Here is a 21,088-nt window from a genome sequence, read left to right on the forward strand (position 1 = left end):
TTACGCTTCTTAAATTAGTAAATTTAATGTCTTAGTGGCTTCAAGTCGCTATTAATGCGAAAGAATACTGCACTCTGTATTAGAATGTTTTTCCTTTGTATTAATTTTAACATAAAGCTATAAATACCTTTTTCCATTGGGTTTTTCCCTCCGTATGCAAAGTTAACTTTTTATTTTACTACGTACCTCAGCTTATTGCGTCGAATATATGCTGAAATAATTTTTAGTCACGATTTCCTTCATTTAAACATGACTTAACATAATTAAATAAAAAAGTTCCTCATAAACGTTTAATTGTTTTCAATCACACAAATAGTTCAATCATGCAAATGTATGAACACTTTTTTCTTTCATTGTATTGACTGAAGAAATGTCTGCAGAGCTCATAGACCAAGAGAAAATTTTTATAGTACGTAGATTTACCCTAAGATTCATGCTACATTCGGATGGGCATTGTTTTGCTGGTAGATGGATCTCAACCAGACGATGAAACATCGGCATTGCTAAAGGTTGCAGGCTGTCGTTGACATATCCAAGGGTATTTGAGCGGGCATCATACTCAGATAATTTAGTGATCCTTAACAGGCTCCTTAAACTGAATCTGCACAACCGGCAACACTGGTTGTGCAAATTATTTCATAATGGTAGCAGAGTTTCACAATGGTTTCAGGTGAGCAGGAATGACCATTCGCCCTCAGTATACAAATTCTCAGTTTATATGAGCCATGATTCAACGCTGAACACGATAGGGCTTCAATAAAATATAGTATTCCTCCATCGCAAGAGATTTCTTGACAAATCAAGCGTCAGCGGCAGGCTTCGCAACATACCATAACAATGGTCTTCTTGCAATGATGCTTCGTGATCAAAATGTCGGAGAGTGTTTCGAGAGATTGTCATCTTAGACTTGGTGCAAATATCATGATGGCTATAGACGTTGTATTGGAACATCGCTTAGCTATAACATCCCTTCTCCAGTCTCCTCCTGGACACAACCATGATCAGTAGTAAAACAGGCTAAGGTTCTTAAAGGAAACAGTGGAAAGAGACCCAGTCATTAAATACAGAAGTTGATGAATTATCGTCCACAACATTTTCGTTCGGGCCCACTTGCAGATGCTTTTTAGAATTTTTAGAAGATGCAAATCCAATATACGCTTTCCAGTTACATCACGATACCGTCCACCAAGTTTATGTGTGGTCGCCATTCGCAGTGTCTTTTACACTTTTTTTAACGAGAAAATTAGCTTAGAAAAAATTTTGGAAAGTCTGCCCTCGTCAACATTCGAATTCCGGATGTGCTGACTCCTAGTCGGTGTGCTTCCACTGACACCAGGAAGGCATGAGGTAAGGAACGAGAAAAGTTCTTATAAGCTAACGTAATTGATTTATTATTAATTACATTCTTAAATTTCAGTTGTAGAATAAAATAAATGTCTTTAAAAAACTTGCAATATCATTCTGCCCAGAAATGAAAAAAAAAATATTATTTTTCCAATAATAAAAATCATAATAATGGTAATAGTAAAAGATCCCTTTATATTTAGTTAACTTTGATAAAAATAGTTGTTTTGCAAAGGATGTTCAGTAAATTCCAAACAATAGATATGATGCAGCAGTCCATTAGAGTTGAAAAGTTGTCCAGGTTGAAATGTCACATCATTTTTCTGTATTTGTCCAGCTGTGTGGGCGCATTTATTTTTATGACGCACCATACTGAAGTTGGTTTAGTTAAACTGTCTGAGACAAGTAGCAGCATCAAACATCCAGGTGCTATCGAATTTTAGACCAAGGAAAGGACAATAACCATGAATGTATGAGGAATGTGACGCAGAATTTTCTTCTTCAGGCGGCAGGAATTATGAAGGTAGATTGCGGAAGTTGTGGGGTTTTATTTTCTAAACAGTTAAATTTATTTTGAAAGAACCTTTCCTTTAAGCTCTCAATTTTCAATCCACGCTTTATTGCCAGAATAAGATTTTAGTTTGGCGCATTATGCAAATTAGAGTAGGAAGCTACTATTTAAGCTGAGGTCTGAGTTACTTCAGACAGCTTTGATAGTATTTTAGTATGTGCATAGTTCTGACTCCTGACTAGTCAGTCAGCACCAAACCGACAGCAACATTTGAAATTTCGGGCGAATTGTACATATTCATTTTATGCAATATTATTTAGAATATACATGTATTGCTAATGTATTATGATGGGAAATAAGTTCACAAATATTGCTGTATGTATTGCAATCGTTCGTTATGGGAAATAAGCTCCTACTACTGATATATAACAGCACAAAAGAAAGGCTAAGATCTAGGTAAGCCCAAAGTCATCTTTGAAATGCAGCACTTAAGTGCATATGTTTTCCAAATATTGTATTTCACGAATGTTTTAAAAATAAGTTTGTCTTAGGGGAAATGAGAAAATATAGTGATAAAGGCCAAAAGGCCGTAGACCACTTATAAAGCTAATATTATGTATTATATATCACATGCACCACCGTGCGTATTAATTGCCGGTTAATTTACGACGGTGGTATTAGTCAAGAAGCCAACTACGCATGAAATTATCTCTGTGCAGCTTCGTCTGATTTATTTAACTTAGGATTTAGCTTTAATTTTACGTTTCATTTTGAGTTACCGCCAAAAGTGTTAGCGTGATACTGTACGCACGAGAAGTGCAGTCTTTGAAACTGTTCTTTAGTAAATAAAGAGATTTTTCACGCTTCTCCTTGTGTTGTTTCTGACACATTAGAACTTAGCTAATAGTCGCTTCACAGTTCTAGTAAGTTCTAGCTTCAAAGTAACTTAAAGTTAGCTAGAATCTTACAACGTGCATAAAAGATGAAGAAAAACCTTTGAATTTCATTTTTAATAATGTGTATAAGTCTTCATAATAAGAATCAGAAAGCTGACTAAGAAATATGAGAAATGCAATGATATTCATCAGAATCAGAGGTAAAAATATTATAAAAAGATCTTAAAAAATACGTTTGCCATTATTGTGTTAGTCTTATAACTTGCTGAACATTATTCGTAATAATGTACTTCGGTATACATAAAATTTCCTTTCCTAGTAAGAGTTAAATTCATTTTATTCCTTTTCTAAAATGTGAGAGAGTCGCCGAGTGAATAAGATCGCTAACACTGTGGTAGTTCGAACCAACGGGCTTGATGTAGAAAGTTTTGTGGTTTTTCTCATGTGTAACGTGAAAATCAGCCATTTTCCCTCAGAAAGTCTTCGCGATGGCATTCCGTTTATGTAGATAACCCTGGCGGATGTTGCCGTAATCTAATTCAAAAGTCCTCCGTTTATGTAGATAACCCTGGCGGATGTAGCCGTAATCTAATTCAAAATACGACTAGGCCTTATTGGCCCACCAGTGGCCGAGCGGTAAGAGCCGCTGAATACTGGTAGTTCGGCCGGGGTTCGAGTCCCGGCGAACGGGCTCACTGCATGGGCGTTCTCGTGGTTTTCCCCACGTGTAACGTGGATACGAGCCAGTTTCTCTTAAAAAAACCTACACGGGGCATACCTCGCTTTCCATGTAGTGCCTTCCCCTCCCGGGGGTCAACGCAGAGCGCTCTGTGCAGTACTGGCTAGGATCTGTACCTAGGCAGTCTCGGGTATGGGGTCTGGTGGTTCCCGATTATCCGTGGAGTGGGGTTCAACTTCAACTTTCACGGGTCTTGCTGCGCAAGTCCCCGTTAACTAGGCTATCAATAGCCGAATAGCGCCTGGGCCATTGTGCATCCAATTCCCGCTATCTTGGGTATTTTGTGTAAATCCTGAAGGGCGGGGCTGCCCGCGTAGTACTGGTAAGTAGCAAATCAATCAACGACCAGTCGAAGCTCCAGGTCATAATACCACCCCACTGTGGTCTATTCACTGTGATGGTGGTATTGTCTGGTCAGTTCAGTGGTAGGTTCTAAGATGGAGCTTCTTGAGTATGTGGTAGTTCGAGACTCAACAACGTGTCATATCATCCTATGGGTGGCTTCTGACTGATACTCTGTATCAGTCTCCGAAATGCGATTTAGTTCACGGGTCGGGTACAAATTTTAGTTTAGTTTCCGTGTAGTGCCTAAGGGCGGAGAAAGTAATAAGTAAAACAAAACTAGGCCTAAATTATGTCAACATAACGTTGAAATCCTTTAGTAGTCCATTCCCCACAAAGGCCTACCAGTGAATCAAAGGGTAAGACTAGAAGATCAACTTGAGCTCAAATCCGAGCAAACGGGCTACTTGCATAGGCATTTTCTCACTTCCCCCCCCTTGTACAACGACTTTACCAAATAGTTTCATTTAGACATTTTTTCGAACAACATGTGATGTTGCGTGGCCCCAACTTGCCCGCAACAATAGTAGTGACTGCTATGAACTGGAAAGTACACAAACTCTTAACAAGGGTTTAACTCCCTTTTTATTCCACTTTAGAAGTTACAGATGCGTTCACTTGACGCTCACAAACTACGCCGACCCGGCGGTTTTAAACTAAACTAAACTAAAAATAATATCGAAACTAAAAATCGAAAAGTGCAACTAAAAATAAATAATCAGGATGAATAAATAACAAGGTCACTACCTACGAGGCTCTATAAACGTGACTAACTTAACCGCGTTCTAAGATACAGCTGAGATTTCAGTAAACTTCTGAATAAGAAGTTGAAAGATTCAACTAACTGTCGAAGTAGGCTCACAGGCCGAAACGCGCGGTTCTTAAATTTCTACCTAGCAACCTTCACGCTCGTGAATCAAGAAAGCACACTTATAAACTCGTTTTCCTTCTATTTAACTCAAAAATACTTTCGCTGAAAATTTGAATACTTTGCGCGCTCTACTAAAATTTACATACTCTGGCATTGGCAATTCCAGGGGAAAGTAAAGGCTTGACAGGAAAGATAGCTTAAAGTAAATGTTAGTTAAAATAAATATAAACCCTACATTTGCCGCTGCCAGAATTTGGTGAACTTGGAAGCAGGTCCTAGAAACGACCTGTTGAAAAGTTTTCACATTCTGAACTAAAATTCAAGAGCCTCGTTTACATAAAACAAACTGTTTTCTCAAAAATTAGAATAAATTTCTGTAGATACATCGTTTTACCATCTCTTCTTACAGGAACCTTTCCTGGACTTCAGCAATCAATCTTTTCTCTTCCTTCCAGCATCTGGAAGGAATAAGTATCGGTATCTTCTAAATACATTATGATTTACACTTTCTTAACACTGAAAAAAGTTTTCGTTTTTGATCGTTTTATTTTCCTTAATTACTACTTAATTCACATTCATTCAAGTATTCAAACATGAATTTAACTTTACCCTGGTTCTCCACCATGTGTGGTGTCAAACGGGAATATTCGTGTTTTACTATTGCAACACTTCCCCAAACCACAATGATTTGTTAGAATTCCAACAACCAAATAGATAAACCTTAATCGACATACTGAAACTCGATGAGCTATGTTTAACATTCTTAAAATTCAAGTGTAGGTGGAGAACCCTACAAAACACATTCATTCTAAATTCCCCCCCCCCTCATTCATCTTTAGACATGCAGGCTTTCGCTCTAAAGCACGATTTTATCTACAGTTTAATATTTAAATTTGAATTCATTTCTTTCGAGTATTTACTTTTAGCATCTAAAATTTTATGCTTCTAGACTAAATTCTACTTTTACATAATTTTCAAGTATTTACGTATATTTACAAAATTCTAATACATACGATTTTTACACTTTACTATAAAAGGAATAAGATAAAAATAAAGTTTTACTTCACGCATTCTTCGCCAAGCTGGCGACACTGAAACTAAATTTCTCATTAATACAAGAATACGAAGTTATTTTACTTTCGGCCAAATTTTGGCTTTAACATAACAGAATTTTGTTGTTTGACTTCTGAATTAGTATTTATTCAGTGTGTTATTGTGTCTTAATTATAACAGAATTAGTCTTTCGACCAACAGGAACTGCTTGTTCTTAGATTTTATACTTAAAGAAATAACACTTTTGCCTTAGCTAAATAAAGTAAAACAAAACTAAGTCTCAACCGAGACAAATTGACTTCCGTCAAAACATAGAACTTCGTATTTAAGCATAACATTTCGGAACAAAAGAAAAAAAACTATAGAAGATTTTAACTTATCTTTGAGTTTTCGATGATTGGAACGCCGACATCTTCTTCTGGCAGAACTGCTCCCACGTTATGGAAGTCATAGAAGTCAATCGTCTCCTTTGGGCTCCTCGAGCTTCGTCCATGGTGATTTTTCTTTTTCGCCCTCTGTACGCCGGCCTCTTGGAGTGGTAGTCGTCGGGTTCCTGTCTTTTCCGTTTTGCCCCTGCACGGCTGGTCTTGGCGGCCTCCGGTCTGGAATCGTGCTTGAATTTCTTCTGTTGGTGGTGGTCTTTTCGTTCCTCCTGCTGTCTTTTTGTTCTCGTGAACGGCGGCCTTGTTTGCTCCTGACTATCTGGCCCTGGAAGTGGTTTCCTCGACGCAGAATTTCTACTGCGGGACGTTGTAACTGGTCTTTTCCTCTTTACCAAAGATTCTTTACACGGCGGCTTTGATTTCTTGTATTTCTTAAATGCTGGAGTCTGAACATTTTCCTTTCTTCTTTTCGGGACCGTAGCATGACTTGTAGAAGGGCTAGGTTCCTCTTCTGTTCTCTGCTTCTTGGGTGGTGGAGCGGGTGGCGTTACTTCTGGACCTTCCACTTCTTTTGCGCTTGAGTCCTGCAAGAAACTTTTAAGGATTTCAAAATCATTTTGATTATAATATTTTTTCACCTGGTCGGGACTTGCTTTACAGATTTCCCCTCTCTCGTTCTTAAGGTACAATACGACTCCCTTGATTTCCTGAATTACATAGGGGCCTTCAAATTTTGGAGCTAACTTTGCAGTAAAATTGTCTGGGGCACTTTATAAAGAAAATTTCCGCTTCAACACTTTATCCCCAACTTTAAAAATCTGCTTCACGGCGTTTTTGGTCATAGTACAGTTTCTGTCTATTTTTTGCCGTATCCGAACTTTTAACCGCCTGATCAATGAGTTCTTGTACATCTTTTTGTTTAAATTCTTGCTCTCTTTGTTGCACAAAGAATAATTTATCTAGTGGCGTAATTAACTTCCGTCCTAAAAATAATTCTGCTGGAGTTTTCCCCGTAGTATCGTTATTTGCTGTTCTTAAAGCATAAGCTAACTCATTTATGTAGAAATCCCAGCGCTTGTTATGTGTGCTAACATAAATTCGAATTATTTTTACAATATTTTTATTAACTCTTTCTGCGATGTTTGCCTGTGGTCTATACGGAACCATTTTGATATGGCGTATGCCAAATCCAGTGCAAATGTTTTCAAATATTTGACTAACGAATTGTTTACCGTTATCGCTAATGACTTTTATCGGTGCACCGTATTTTAAAATGTATCTGTGTAAGAATGCATCTGTGACTGTTTTGGCTGACGCGCGTTTAAGTGGAACAATTTCTGTCCATTTTGAAAAATGATCTACAATTACTAAAAGAAAACGATTTTTATTTAACTCACTCTGGGGGGAAAGGACCAAGAAGATCTATGCTTAAAATTTCATTCGGAAATGTAGCGCGAATGCTATTTAAGTACCCGGCCGGGCTGTAATTAATATCATTTATTAACTGACATTGATTGCAGGACCTGACATACGCAGTTACTATTTTGTATAATTGCGGGAAATATACCGCCTCGCGTACCCTTTTTAAAGTCTTTCTGACCCCTAAATGACCCGCTGTTTTCGCATCGTGTAATTCCTTCAAAATGCTTAATCGAAGCGAGGCTGGGATGACTGGTTTATATTCGAAATTTTCGTTTGTTGTTTTCGTATAAAATAATAAATTATCTATTATTTCATAGTTTTCTGCTCTACTTCTTATTGAATCGATATCTGTGTGTTCAAAGCTTTCGGGGTCTTTCAAATACGCATAGATACTTCCAAATTCAGGATCAGCTTTTAATTCAGCAATAATTGTTTCTCTAGAATCTAAAATTTTTGAAGTCAACACAGCGCATTTGAGTTCATTGCCTTCATCGTCCAGTTTTCTACGAGATATTGCGTCAGCAACATTGTTTTCCTTACCCGGTTTATATTTAATTATGAGGTTATACTCTTGAAGTTTTAAAGCCCATCTCATTAACCTGGGCGTTAGGTTTTTTTCCCCGAGTAAAGTCTACCAACAGCCGCATGATCCGAAAAGACTGTTACTGGCGCTTTGCCGAAATAAACTCGAAATTTGTGTACAGCCATTAATACGGCTAATGTTTCTCTCTCTGTAGCTGTATAATTCATTTGCGTAGGGTTCAAAGTTTTACTAAAAAATGCCAAAGGATGGCCATTTTGCATGAGAACCGCACCTACGGCATAGTACGACGCATCTGCTGCAATTTCCAGGTTTTCCCCTTCCGGGAATTTCAAAACAGGGGCATTGATGAGTGCTTCTTTTAACCTTTCAAATGCAGTATTTGCTTCTGCTGTCCACGTAAATTTACTTTTCTTTCTTTTAATTACTAACAAGGGTTCAACAATATTCGAAAATCTTTTATGAACGACCGATAATAAGAACATAACCCAAGGAAAGAAGAAAGTTTCTTGGCGGTGTTGGGAGGTGGGAAATTCTTGATGGCTTTTATTTTTGAATCCTGAGTTTCTATACCCTTTTGCGAAATTTTATAACCCAGATATTTAAGTTCTTTAGTTGCGAACTTGCATTTTGATGCGTTAATTGTAAGACCAGCCTCTTTTAACAATTTAAAAAGCTCTTGTAAGTCTTTAATATGTTGTTCCAACGTACTACTCGTTATAATTATATCATCTAGATAGATTAAAGTCGATTTTCCTAGGACAGGCTTTAGAACAATGTCCAAAGCTCTCTGGAATGTTGACGGGGCCCCACACAACCCAAAGGGCATGCGTAAAAATGCATAAGTGCCCTGTTTTGTGATAAACGCGGTTTTATGTATGTCTTCGGGTCTCATAGCTATTTGATAGTAGCCCAGACGTTAAGTCCAACGTAGTCATGTATCTCGTAGGCTTAATCTTTCTAATAATTTCCTCTATAACCGGCAAAGGGTAAACTGGGAACTTAATAACACTATTAAGCTTTCTGTAATCGATAGCAAACCTCCAAGCCCTTTTATCCGAAGGAGGGAAATCATTCTTTTTCCTACATAGTACGACTGGACTCGCGTACTCACTATTTATCTTCGTTATTACCTGGTTCTTCAACATTTCCTGAATGTGTTCTTCGATGATTTGCTCTTTCTGTTTATCACAGCGGTAAGGTTTAGTCCTGCAGGGTTTGTCGGCAGTTAACTGTATATCATGCGTAACAATTTGACAGTTACCAGGCTGTTCTGAAAACAAGTTCGAAAAAGTACTCACCACTTGCTGGATGGCTTGGCTTTTATGGTCATTCAAATGGCTAAGGTCGACTTGCGGTTGTTCCACTGGCTCCACCACCCTCCGATCCATTTCCAGCATAATTGAATTTTCCTGAAAATTCAGTTTGGCCTTCGCGGCCTTTAAAATCTCCATGCCTAAAATAACTGGATATTGCAAATTCTTTACCACAAAAATTAATACTTTAAGGCTTTCATTTTTTACCTGTATTTGTAATGATAATTTCCCAATACATTGACAAGTTTGTCCTTGCGCTGCTATGATTTCTGTGTTTTTATTTTTAAATAATCGTAACCTATTAAAATTCTTCTTAAAAATGTATCACTCAAAGTTACCTTATGCCCCTGTATCGATGAGGGCTTCTACTGGTACATCGCCAACCAGGACTTGTATAATCGGTAATTGTGAGTTCTTTACTACGACCGTATTTAGGTATCTTCTTGAGGGTTTTTTTCGAAACTTCCGGGGTCTGGACCCTCGCTTTTACAGGCCCCTCTACTCGTTTAAAGCTTTCCTTTCAACTTCTGCCTTCTGGGTACGCGGACGGTTGTTTTCAAATTTCCTTTTTGGGCCTTGACCTTCGAGGAGTTAGCTTGATAGCTCTTTTCCCCATAAGAGCGAATTGTGTTTCTAGTCTGTTCATTTGAGGATTGCCTTCGGAGACCTTGAGAATACGATGCCCCTCTAGCTTTATCCGCTATTCTGCGATTTTGGAACTTGACCGCCAACTCAAAGAGTTCCTGCAAGGTGCTTGGGTTCCGAATTTCGACGTAATCTTGGACAGCAGGTAGTAATCTTGGTAAGATTATTTCAATAATCTCTGCGTCGGGTTTCTTCCCATACAGCACGTTTATCAGCTTAATTTTTCGCAGAATGAAGTCCGTCAAATCTTCTATATTACGTTGATAAAAACTATACAGTTCGGCTTCTACTAGCTTTGCTCGGTCTGTCACTATGGGGAAGGCCTTGAATAATGATTTTTTGAAATTTTCAAAGGTATGTTTGGCCTCCGAATTCCCCTAATAAAAATTTGCCTATATTCTTCCACCATAGCGAGGCCTGTCCTCTTAGTGCACACGTGGCAATGGCAACTTTTTGTCTTTCAGGCACAGAGTATAGCTGGAAATGATTTTCGAGGCCTTCTAAGAATATCGCCACCAAATTTTTTCCGTCGAAATTGACGTTTGGCTTGATTGATGCTCTTATCGTCTGGACTAGGTATCCAAATCCTTCTAATTGGGTCGCCATTTCTTGTTGTTGGACTTGTACAGGAGCTTCCATCCAGTTTTCGGCCATTTCAGTTCGAAAAGTGTTCGGGCGCTAATGTGATGTTGCGTGGCCCTAATTTGCCTGCAACAATAGTAGTGACTGCTATGAACTGGAAAGTACACAAACTCTTAAGAAGGGTTTAACTCCCTTTTTATTCCACTTTAGAAGTTACAGATGCGTTCACTTGACGCTCACAAACTACGCCGACCCGGCGGTTAACTAAAAATCGAAAAGTACAACTAAAAATAAATAATCAGGATGAATAAATAACAAAGTCACTACCTACGAGGCTCTATAAACGTGACTAACTTAACCGCGTTCTAAGATACAGCTGAGATTTCAGCAAACTTTCTGAATAAGAAGTTGAAAGATTCAACTAACTGCCGAAGTAGGCTCACAGGCCGAAAAGCGCGATTCTTAAATTTCTACTTAGCAACCTTCACGCTCGTGAATCAAGAAAGCACACTTACGAACTTGTTTCCCTTCTATTTAACTCAAAAATACTTCCGCTGAAAATTTGAATACTTTGCGCGTTCTACTAAAATTTACATACTCTGGCATTGGCAATTCCAGGGGAAAGTAAAGGCTTGACAGGAAAGATAGCTTAAACTTAAAATAAATGTTAGTTAAAATAAATATAAATCCTACAAACACATTCTTTCTTTGAGGGAGATTACCCTTTTGTGTTTTACTATAACTGTCTTAATAAACAAGCAAACATTTATAGTGATGAAAAACATCTGAGTTGAAGCCTTTGACGTTTGTTCTAAATGAGATTTCTAAATAATTAAGGCAGATAATAAAGAGGAGATTGTAAACGTTACATGTAAATTAAAATTTATATGAAATCTTATTACATTATGCTAAGTGATTTACCTCTAATAAGTTCATATTACACATTAAATTACGAAGTCTTAAATTAAATATTCGAAAATACATTTCGGCCAAAGTTTTATAATTGCTGATATATTGTTCTTATAATATATATAGAAATGTTCTGAAAATTTCGAACGACTTAAATCCATATCCTTTGTTTCAAGTTATAAAATTAATTGTAAAGTAAATTTCTTATGCTTTTACAAGATGGAAAAAGTAGCTTATTTGTAACTAGTTGACACTATGAAATTACTGAATGCGCAATTAACACATCCCTCTATTTAGACATCTGACAACTGTCCAACAATTTTCTACGAGATTTATCACTGAAAAAAAGAAGCACAATTTTTTTTTCTTCCCTTCTGAAAATGTTGTAGATTGTTCGTATTTCAAGCACTCAGCTGTCTGTATCAGAACTCTACGGTTATTATGAAATACTTGTTTTCCTTTACACGGTAACATTATACGGATCCTCAAAAGGATTGGCTTTTCTTTTTATCATCTGATAAAGCACAATACTTACTTTGAATATTTACATGTGTGATATCAGCCAGCACAAATATAACGAAATGTAAAAAGAATGCATCTGCAGACACATAGTGCTCATTTCTCAGCAAGAAACTAAACAAGTTTTGAGTAATTGTATGTTATATAAATTCATAAAATTGCTGAAAGCTTTGATAGCCCTGTAGCTTACAGACAAGAGAAAAATGTTTAAAATAAAACTAAACTTTGAGACCGCTTTCAATTCTTTCAACTAGCGGATGCTACATTTCGTTCAGATATTCTCTCATATAGGAAATTTGTTCCGAGACAGTTATTTCACTATGTTCAAACTAAGATACAGAGTTTTAGAAAAGCTTGATAATATTTCATTCATTTGAGGAATATCATCTCTAAACTTTGAATATCTCAATATTGCATTAACAAATAGCATGCATTAAAATCATTCTAAAAATATCACCGAAGAGTATCATAATCAAGTCCAAATCTAGTATAATCAGCAAGTATAGTATGGGTAAGCCACTCAATCCTGTACTTGCTGACATTTACATGCACTATCTTGAAGTCAAATTATTTGAGAAACTATCTTTTCGTCTTTGGATTCGCTATATTGACGACACTTTTGCGCTTTTTGATGGTAAAAAAGAAGACTTATATTTTATCTATTATTAATTCGATTGATCCATCCACCCATCCAACCAGTTCACATTTGAATCCGAATCTGACAATACTCTTCCTTCCTTGATTCCTATAAATCCGCGATAAATCTGACTTCAATACTACCGTTTACCGTAAGCCCTTTCTTGCTTGTTTGCCTTCCCATGCTAAGTCATGTCACCTGACTAAACAAAAAAATGGCTTCTTTCTACTATTATGTTTTTCGCGCTCTCAAAATTTGTTCCTCTGAATCTCTACTTGATAATGAACTCAATAACTCAATAATTTGAGAGCAGTTCCCATTGACAAAGGATTTTCTCCCATGGTCACTGATAAAGCTCTTAAAACGTTTTCCCCTTTCCATCCAAGAAAACATTCCGCTGTTAGAAATAACGTTAATAACCTAGTCGTGCTTCCCTTTCATCCTTCTGTCAGTTACAAAATTGCAAGAATTCTCCAGAAGTTCAATTTTCAAGTCATTTTCTCTTCTATCAATAAAATCTAGAGTTCAGTTCTTAAAGATACTATTTCTGACTTCAATTCTTGGGGAATTTATAGCATATCTTGTCAATGTGGTTCGAGATATATCGACTAAACCAAAAGAGCATTAAGATTTCGTATTTAAGGAACATGAATCTTATGTCCGAAAAGGCGAAATTTACAAGTCTTCGACTGCTAATGAGAGTTGGAAATTTAATCACAATTTCGACTTTGGGTCTGCAAAAATTATTATCAGAAATATTCTTCAACTGGAGAATTAGAATTTTTTGAAGCTTTTCACATTCCCAAAAAAATTTAGGGTATTTAGTTAATGATTTTAATCCAATCCTACCTAACTCTTTTAAATCTCTATTATCTTAATTTTTCAATTTTCGTTATTATTTCTACTAACAGGTGGAGCGACTTGTGCGTCATACTAATTTATAAATCCACAGGTGGTGGAAGTTTCATCTGTAGCACAAGTTGTGCCTGTTCTTTTACATGAAGATTAAATAAAAAGTGTTAGTGTAACCATCTACTGTATGAAACTCTACTGTTGTTTTAATGAGTTATTTAAAGACGTAGCGATAAATCGCTATTTGTTTAATAGGGTCTGCAGGACTTCAGTTCTAACTTCCAGTTACAAAAGGAACCCTACAAACTTTCAAGCAAACATTATTGCTGCTTCAAGCGGAAACAATTTACAATATTTACTCGAAAATAAGACTCTCTCAAATGTAAGATCTTCCTTACATTTTAGGATAAATTTAAAATATCAAAACAGAGCTAGTTAATAGCTGTATACAATAGTTTTTTGTTTTGCAGTAATTTCGAGAAAGAGAATCCTAGTTATTATCGGTCTTCAGAATCTCCTTAAAATAAAAATACTGTTAGCTCGTTACTTGTGGCCCAAAGATAAAAGAAAGATAAGAAAAAGTTGGTCATGCGTTATTACGTATTTGTTATTAGTCATACAAGCTTAAATTAAAATCGCTCAACTAGGCGTGGCTATTGTAATTAGTAGTAGTTAAGCATTTATGTATGTTACCGGAAAGGTATGAAACACAGACATTCTATAGAATACCTAGCCATTTTATAGAATGCCTGATATTGTCAGGCTATGTATGAAATATGATAGTTATTATACGCTTTCCCTAGACACTGCATATTATACCTGGTGGCTTGGCAAATGCGGTCAAGAGCAGGAGACTGACGTTAATTACGGAAGGGGAAAGTAAACGGCTGTGTCAGGGATCATAAGGGGAGATATATTTTTTTTAAGTGTTTTTTGGCTAGTTTATACATTCAAAGGAAAATGCAAGTTACTCACTGAACTTCGCACATTAGTCCGAATAACCTTTAAACCCGATGAATAGTACATTTGTGTGACAAGGCGAGCTTTCTGACTGTACAATCTGTTTTACATTTAGCGAGCTTGTGCCGAATAAGTTTATTCGCTATTTTATGTAATTTCTGCAATATTTTGTAATTCTTTTATTTTTTCATTTAAATTTTATTTTTTTAAGATAATTTCTTTTTATTCACAAATATTTATATTTTCTATTTTTCTAATAAGTGAAACATTTAATTAGATTCTGCTATTTTGTTTTCATAAGATAAAGTACGAAACCTTTGTTAAAATTTTCATAGCTCACTGTAGTTCAGTGACCGTATTTTAATGTGCCATTTTATTCGCGAATCCATTCATCCGATTTGAAACTTGGAAATGAATCAACAAATCAATCTTTCCATTCAATTGGACCTATCGACTTGAATACAGTGAGCCTGAGTAAACGGGAAGTACCTTTCGTAAATATAAAAACCATTATAAGCGCATTTCTAAATAATAATTTTAAAATATAATTTTCACAGCTGTTTGACGCTGCTTTCATTTCTTAATTATAAATACAAATATATGTACTGAAAATTACGAAGAGAATAACACATACGTATCTGTTATTACGAGAATAAGTATTGCTAATGTATGCAATAGAGCTTGAAAACTCATTTTGTTTCACCTTTCTTTTCTTTATGAATGACGAATATCTGTTTGCTATACACGTGATCAAATAGAGAATAAGTATTTAATTCGTTAAGATTATAAGTATTGATTAACATTTCATATAGCTACTTCTAATTGAGGCTTTCTAAGAGCAACCCCTTAATTTTGACTCGCAGCTTTTAATTTTAGACTAGGATATGAGCATAGGATCTACCTTTAAACAATGGGATTGTTTTTTTAAACACTGTGGCATGACAGTGCCTAGTAATAATAGTTTTAGCTTCACTAAGAATCATTTTCTGGATTCTCATATTGATTTTTTTCCAAAAGATATTAATAGCTGCAATTGACGAGTATGAGCAATGCATAATACATACATATATAACGTAAGCATACCATAAAGAAAAATGAACCCCAACAAAAGCTGATCGACTGCTATTAAACTCTAAAGAGGGGTTTATCAGAGGGAAAATGACAATTAAAATCAATTAAAATTCCATTTAATTGATTTTAATTGTTTATTTACTGTATCGATTTATAACTAATTGTAATGGATTGGAATATTTGAATATGAATTAGCTGAATATTTAAGAAAAATATTATGACTGCGAAAATAGGAAAAAAAAACATTTTTTGAATATTTACTTTCTTATAGAATGCAGATGAATTCATTTTTACTCAAAGAAAATCAAAATTTAGTAGCTAATTAATCTTTCCTGTATCGAGCACTTCAGTTCAGTGATCCGTATTAATGTGCGCTTTTTAAAAAAAAAAATTTAAATGCTTCAAGAATAATTAGAAAAGGGCATAACTCTCTTCTTACCCTTAAATTCTTCAATAAAAAAACTGCATTTTCAGCTATAACCAAATGAAATAATTTTCTAAATATAATTCAAAGCATGAAAAATAAGGTATATAAACAGCTTGGAAATGAAACTAGCATTGAGATTCTCTTTAAGAAATATGGTGAAGCTTAACAAAAAGTCTACGAAGTGAAGTAATTTCGTAGAATATTTTCTAACTCTTTATGATTAAATTGCACTCAATTATACTTTATAAACGACATGTAAATACTATTTAATGTATATGTGGGGATGTGTGAGTGTATGTGTGGCTCACTAGCGGCTGAGCTGTAAAGTCGTTGAACTCTGGCAGGTCGATCCGGGGTTCGAATCCGGATCGACGGGGATGGCTGTATTGGCGTTTTCGAGGTTTTCCCCACGTGTAACATGCATAAGAGTCAGTTTTGCTTCGAAAGTTCTCCACGAGGCACCCTTACCCTTAGGCAAATAACCGTCGAATGCTTTGCTATAATCAAACAAACAAGACCAAACAATAGATATATAAATAAGTACCTTAAAAAACTGCTATATTTTATGTATACTTATCAAGTAGTATTTGAATATATATAATGATTAAAAGAAAGGAAAAGTCAGATCCTAACTGATTGCATATAATGTAATCCCTATGACGGCCCTAACAATTCTTTCTCACTTAAAGTCGTAACCCAAAAAGAGAACAAGTAAAATTAAACTTCAGATACGTATACAATACTGAATCTAATACAAAAAATACAAAATATAAAAATAAATTATATATGTACGAAACCTAACTAACTATTTATATTGATATTACGTAAATATAGGTACGGTAATGAACATTGTATAATAAAGATATTTTATACCTTGTTCTATATTTGGTTCCATTTATATATAATTTAAGGATTTCCATTTAAGGATTATAGTAGTAGTTAATACTACTACATATAAAACCCAAAAGTGCATCAATAATGTATTTTTCAGTATTATTTAATTTCATTCTTAAGAATTTTCTGCAGTCTAGTTTGCGTTATTTTATTCATAAGTCTCAAATAAAAACAATTATTGGTTATATGTCATTAGAAAATTAACCAAAAAGCAGCGACCACAATGTAATTGAGAAACAGTCCTTAGCCGTGAAAAGGTTGAAAGCCATTCGGTTATGACTATTATCTCACATACTCAGTTACTTCGCATACATGGAACATAGCATTCGAAATGAAAAACTCAATATTTACAACAAATTCATTCGTGTAACAAATATCTGTCTTTCTACACCTATGGCTTTAAAAAAAGATGTTATTTATCTTACAGTTTATCGTTAAGTAATACACTTTCATTGTACAAAATTTTCATTCATTCGAAGAATTCAATTTGTATTTTCCTCTGTATAAAACTGAATGTAGAGAAGTTAGATGTTTAAACAACGCCCACATTTTCAAAAGATCTGGAGCAAGATTGTCCCCTCTTTGTCAGCTCTCCCCCTGAAAAAAGGGATTGTAAATTTACGACCTGACCGCATATGGGGGTATTTCTTATACCTAGGTATTCTCTAGAATCAAAAAAAGATCATGATAAGCTATTATTTTCCCCCGCAGTCTCGAACCCTGCCATAGTCCCGAAGAAGGAACCCCGGCATAATCAGAAGGCTCCTTCTCAATAGTAATTATTTTTTTTACGTAATTTATTAATTTCTGGTAAGAAGTTTCGGTTAATAACAAACTTTTTTCCTGACATTAATTCAAACTTTGATAGTTCATCGTCGAATCGTTACTGCGAGTCTATTGACCATGACTCCTTCAACACTACATCTTGCTCTTCCATTTTCATGCAGCAGAGTATAAAATTAATTGTGAAATTTCGTATTTTAACACTCCCGAACGAAGCGAAAAAGGCAACAAGCAAATTCTGAGCCTGAGGCAATAGCAAAAGTCACGTACATTGCCACGTAATATATGAAACGAATTGGAGATGTACTTCATACTTTGCATGGCACATTCTATGGAATGCCTAGGAGATGTAGGAAATATTAATGGCTTCATACATTTCTGGCCAGTTTTCAGCATTCTTTAAAATGCCTAGGTATTGTGTAAAATACCGGTTTTTATAAGTTTCCGGTAACATATACATGGTAATTACCTATCGGGTTTATTCCATTGTTTAAGAAGTGCACTTATTCTATGTAGTACGAGAATTAAAATCCTTTATCTCATACTGAAATTTCAGTTATCACGTACCCGTTAACAAGATCGTACCAAATTTTAAAACACATTTAGAGGGCAAAAAAGCAGAGATCTTAATTTCGAATATAAATAGGTAACAGTACAGTTTGAGTTTTTCTTCTTTCTTTTCCCTTTTAAAGAAATAACTAGTACATATACAAGTGGAATAGAAAGACATATTTGTGTAATTTATGCAATGTTGCTTAACATAGTCTTTTAAAACGAAACCTTAAATAAACTCAGTGACAAATGTGATATTACACTGTAATTTCAGTCTTATTCAGATCTAGTGACTTTATTTATTTCATACAGAAAACACAAAAGTTAATTTCCCCCCCCCCGAAGGAATAGGTAACTAAAAGATTGAAAACTGAGCCTTAGAATAGTTTGACACGCTTTCTTATGGCATGATCTCATGTAATTTCAAGATCTCTTCAGGATGAAGACCCGGAAGTTTTTGGGAAATCAAATGATAGTTTCTGCTGATACTACAAGTTAGTACATCTCCTCTCCTCAAGTTTCTCAACACTAACCATCATATCTCAAAAGTAATGTCCGTACGGTTCATCCACGGACATCATATTTATTATCGTGAGACATTATTCCACCTCCTCGTTACGTTTTAGAATTCACAGCTGCCAGTCTTCGAACGAGTTATTCGTATAATTGCTTATTCTACAGATGCCGTTGAAGCACTTTCAATACGAGGGCCAGTGTGAACTGCAAACTTAACTATGCTGTCATTTTCCTTCAGTGTCGGTATCTCGACCACTCAACTACGCTAGATGTACAATTTAGGAGTTAAGAAAAGTATAACATGGCATAAATTACTTTCTCGCACTTTTTTCCCGTAATAACTAAGCTCACAGCCATGAGATACCCGAATTTTGATTTATCTCTTTTCATTTATAATTTCAGAAAAGCATTTCTAATTCAAGTTTTGTGCTTTAATGCATATTGTAATAAGTTGCTTGTTTCGCGGCACGAAAAACCTGCTTTCATTTTAAACAATTGTTCAGTACGATTTAATATTTGTTGTTGGGTACATGTTGTATATGAAAGACGTTAAAAATTGCCAAGACGTAATAAGATTGCTCCTTCTGTTATGCAGATTACATATATGTTAACGTGAACTCCATGCTTCAAAGCCAGCTTAGCAAGAAAAGGAAAACCCTTCGTTTCTCCTCTTTCAGAGAACAACGTATGTTTGACAATTTTTTACGACAAGACAAATTCATTTTATTTTAATTCTCTTAATGTAATACTAAAACACCAGAGAAAGGGTTGCCGGAGAGAGGAAAAAATCTGTACCATTCTCTTTTCAGTTTGGAGACTTCGAATTCTCGAGAAAGTTCTCTAAAATAATCACGCATTAATCAAAAAAAGCAAATATTTACAAGACTTATGAATTCATCCTCGCATTATATGCTTCACAGGAAAAAACGTCGCATGGGATTACCAACAGTGATTACGTAGGTTAGTAACTCTTTTTTTTTTTTTACTTCTATGAAAATTCGTACTTCTGTCGCCCTTCAATTAAAATCAAACAACTGGCAGAAGTGTAGACTGAGGAGTCCTATGATTTATTTTAGAACAAGCTGCCTGTAAGGAAATTTAAGTATCATGAAATGAAAAAAAAAAAAAAAAAATACTGCAAGTAAAGAAAGAAAAAAAAAAAACTCATAATCAGTTCAATTTTTGAGAATTTGTTTGAATCACTTTTACCGTTCGTACCAGGCGGGAATATAAATAGTTAGAGGTTTCATGTTACAGGCAACAGAAGAATTAAGCATAATTAACTTAACAAAAGGTATTTAAACAATTAGTTTAAAATAATTTAGCCGCTGCAGCAGTTCGTGACGCTTAGTAGTTTATGGCATTCTGTATTTGAAATAATGGTTTCACAGCTAGAGCACACTACCATTAAAATTATTCATTAAGTTAGATAATTATGTTTCGGCTCTAAGTGATCATTAAAAGTTACCAGACTTCTCTAACTGTTTACACGCTATATTTTGTATCTGTTTGTTTATCTATACCTATGCTTACCTATCGATCGCTAGTCTTCCTCTCTAGATCAGTGTTTTCGATCGTGTACGCCGGAACCCTGGAATGTTGGTGAAAAATTGCTTGGGATGCTGTCCGAAGTAGTGACGAATAGAATAATCATCTATTTACATATGTATGTAAACATATGACTGATTGCTCCCTAAGCTATAATATTTTTTAAAGGAATACGAAAATCTAGAAAGCTTGAGAAATGGTAACTCTGTATAACCAAAGCAAATGTGTAATAGTTCATATCTGCAACTATATTTTTATCAAAAATAAATTTATTTATTTCCATCACTTCTCATATTAACCAATATAGATGAGGCTTATTTCACTTCCTCTTTGCTCACAAGTAATTATTTTTAAGAGCCAGAACAGTTTATATGGATACTTAAAGACAAACAATAAGCGTCGAGCATCATACACGCACCGGCTGTAACTCTCGCGTCACAAAAGATGCATGTATGGCCCTCGACATTTATTCGAAGCACAATGTACAACACTTCTCTCTCACATACACACACGCATGCATTCAAAAGGTTCTGTGTGTGTGTGATTATGGCAAAGCCTCGAGGGCTATCTGCCTAAGGGGAGGGATGCCTTCGTGGAGGACTTTATAAGGGAAAGTTGCCCGTATACACGTTACACATGGGGAAACCACGAAAACTCCCATGCAGCCAGCCAGTTCGCGGGATTCGAACCTCAGACCGAACTATCAGTGTTTAGCGACTTAACGGCTCGACCGCTGGCGGGCACAGCTAAGTACAGAAACTCATGATTAAATAGT

General features: G+C 35.5%; 1 protein-coding gene across 12 annotated transcripts in view; it reads right to left on the bottom strand.

The window, feature by feature from the left end:
• LOC118187454 (uncharacterized) overlaps nucleotides 1-21,088 on the bottom strand; it is a 533,306-nt gene that overhangs the window by 256,283 nt on the left and 255,935 nt on the right. The gene's annotated exons all lie outside the window — the stretch shown is intronic.

This window comes from Stegodyphus dumicola, chromosome X2, assembly GCF_044657685.1.
Source record: "Stegodyphus dumicola isolate Sdum_Otavi_A_Nest chromosome X2, ASM4465768v1".
Taxonomy (NCBI): domain Eukaryota; kingdom Metazoa; phylum Arthropoda; class Arachnida; order Araneae; family Eresidae; genus Stegodyphus; species Stegodyphus dumicola.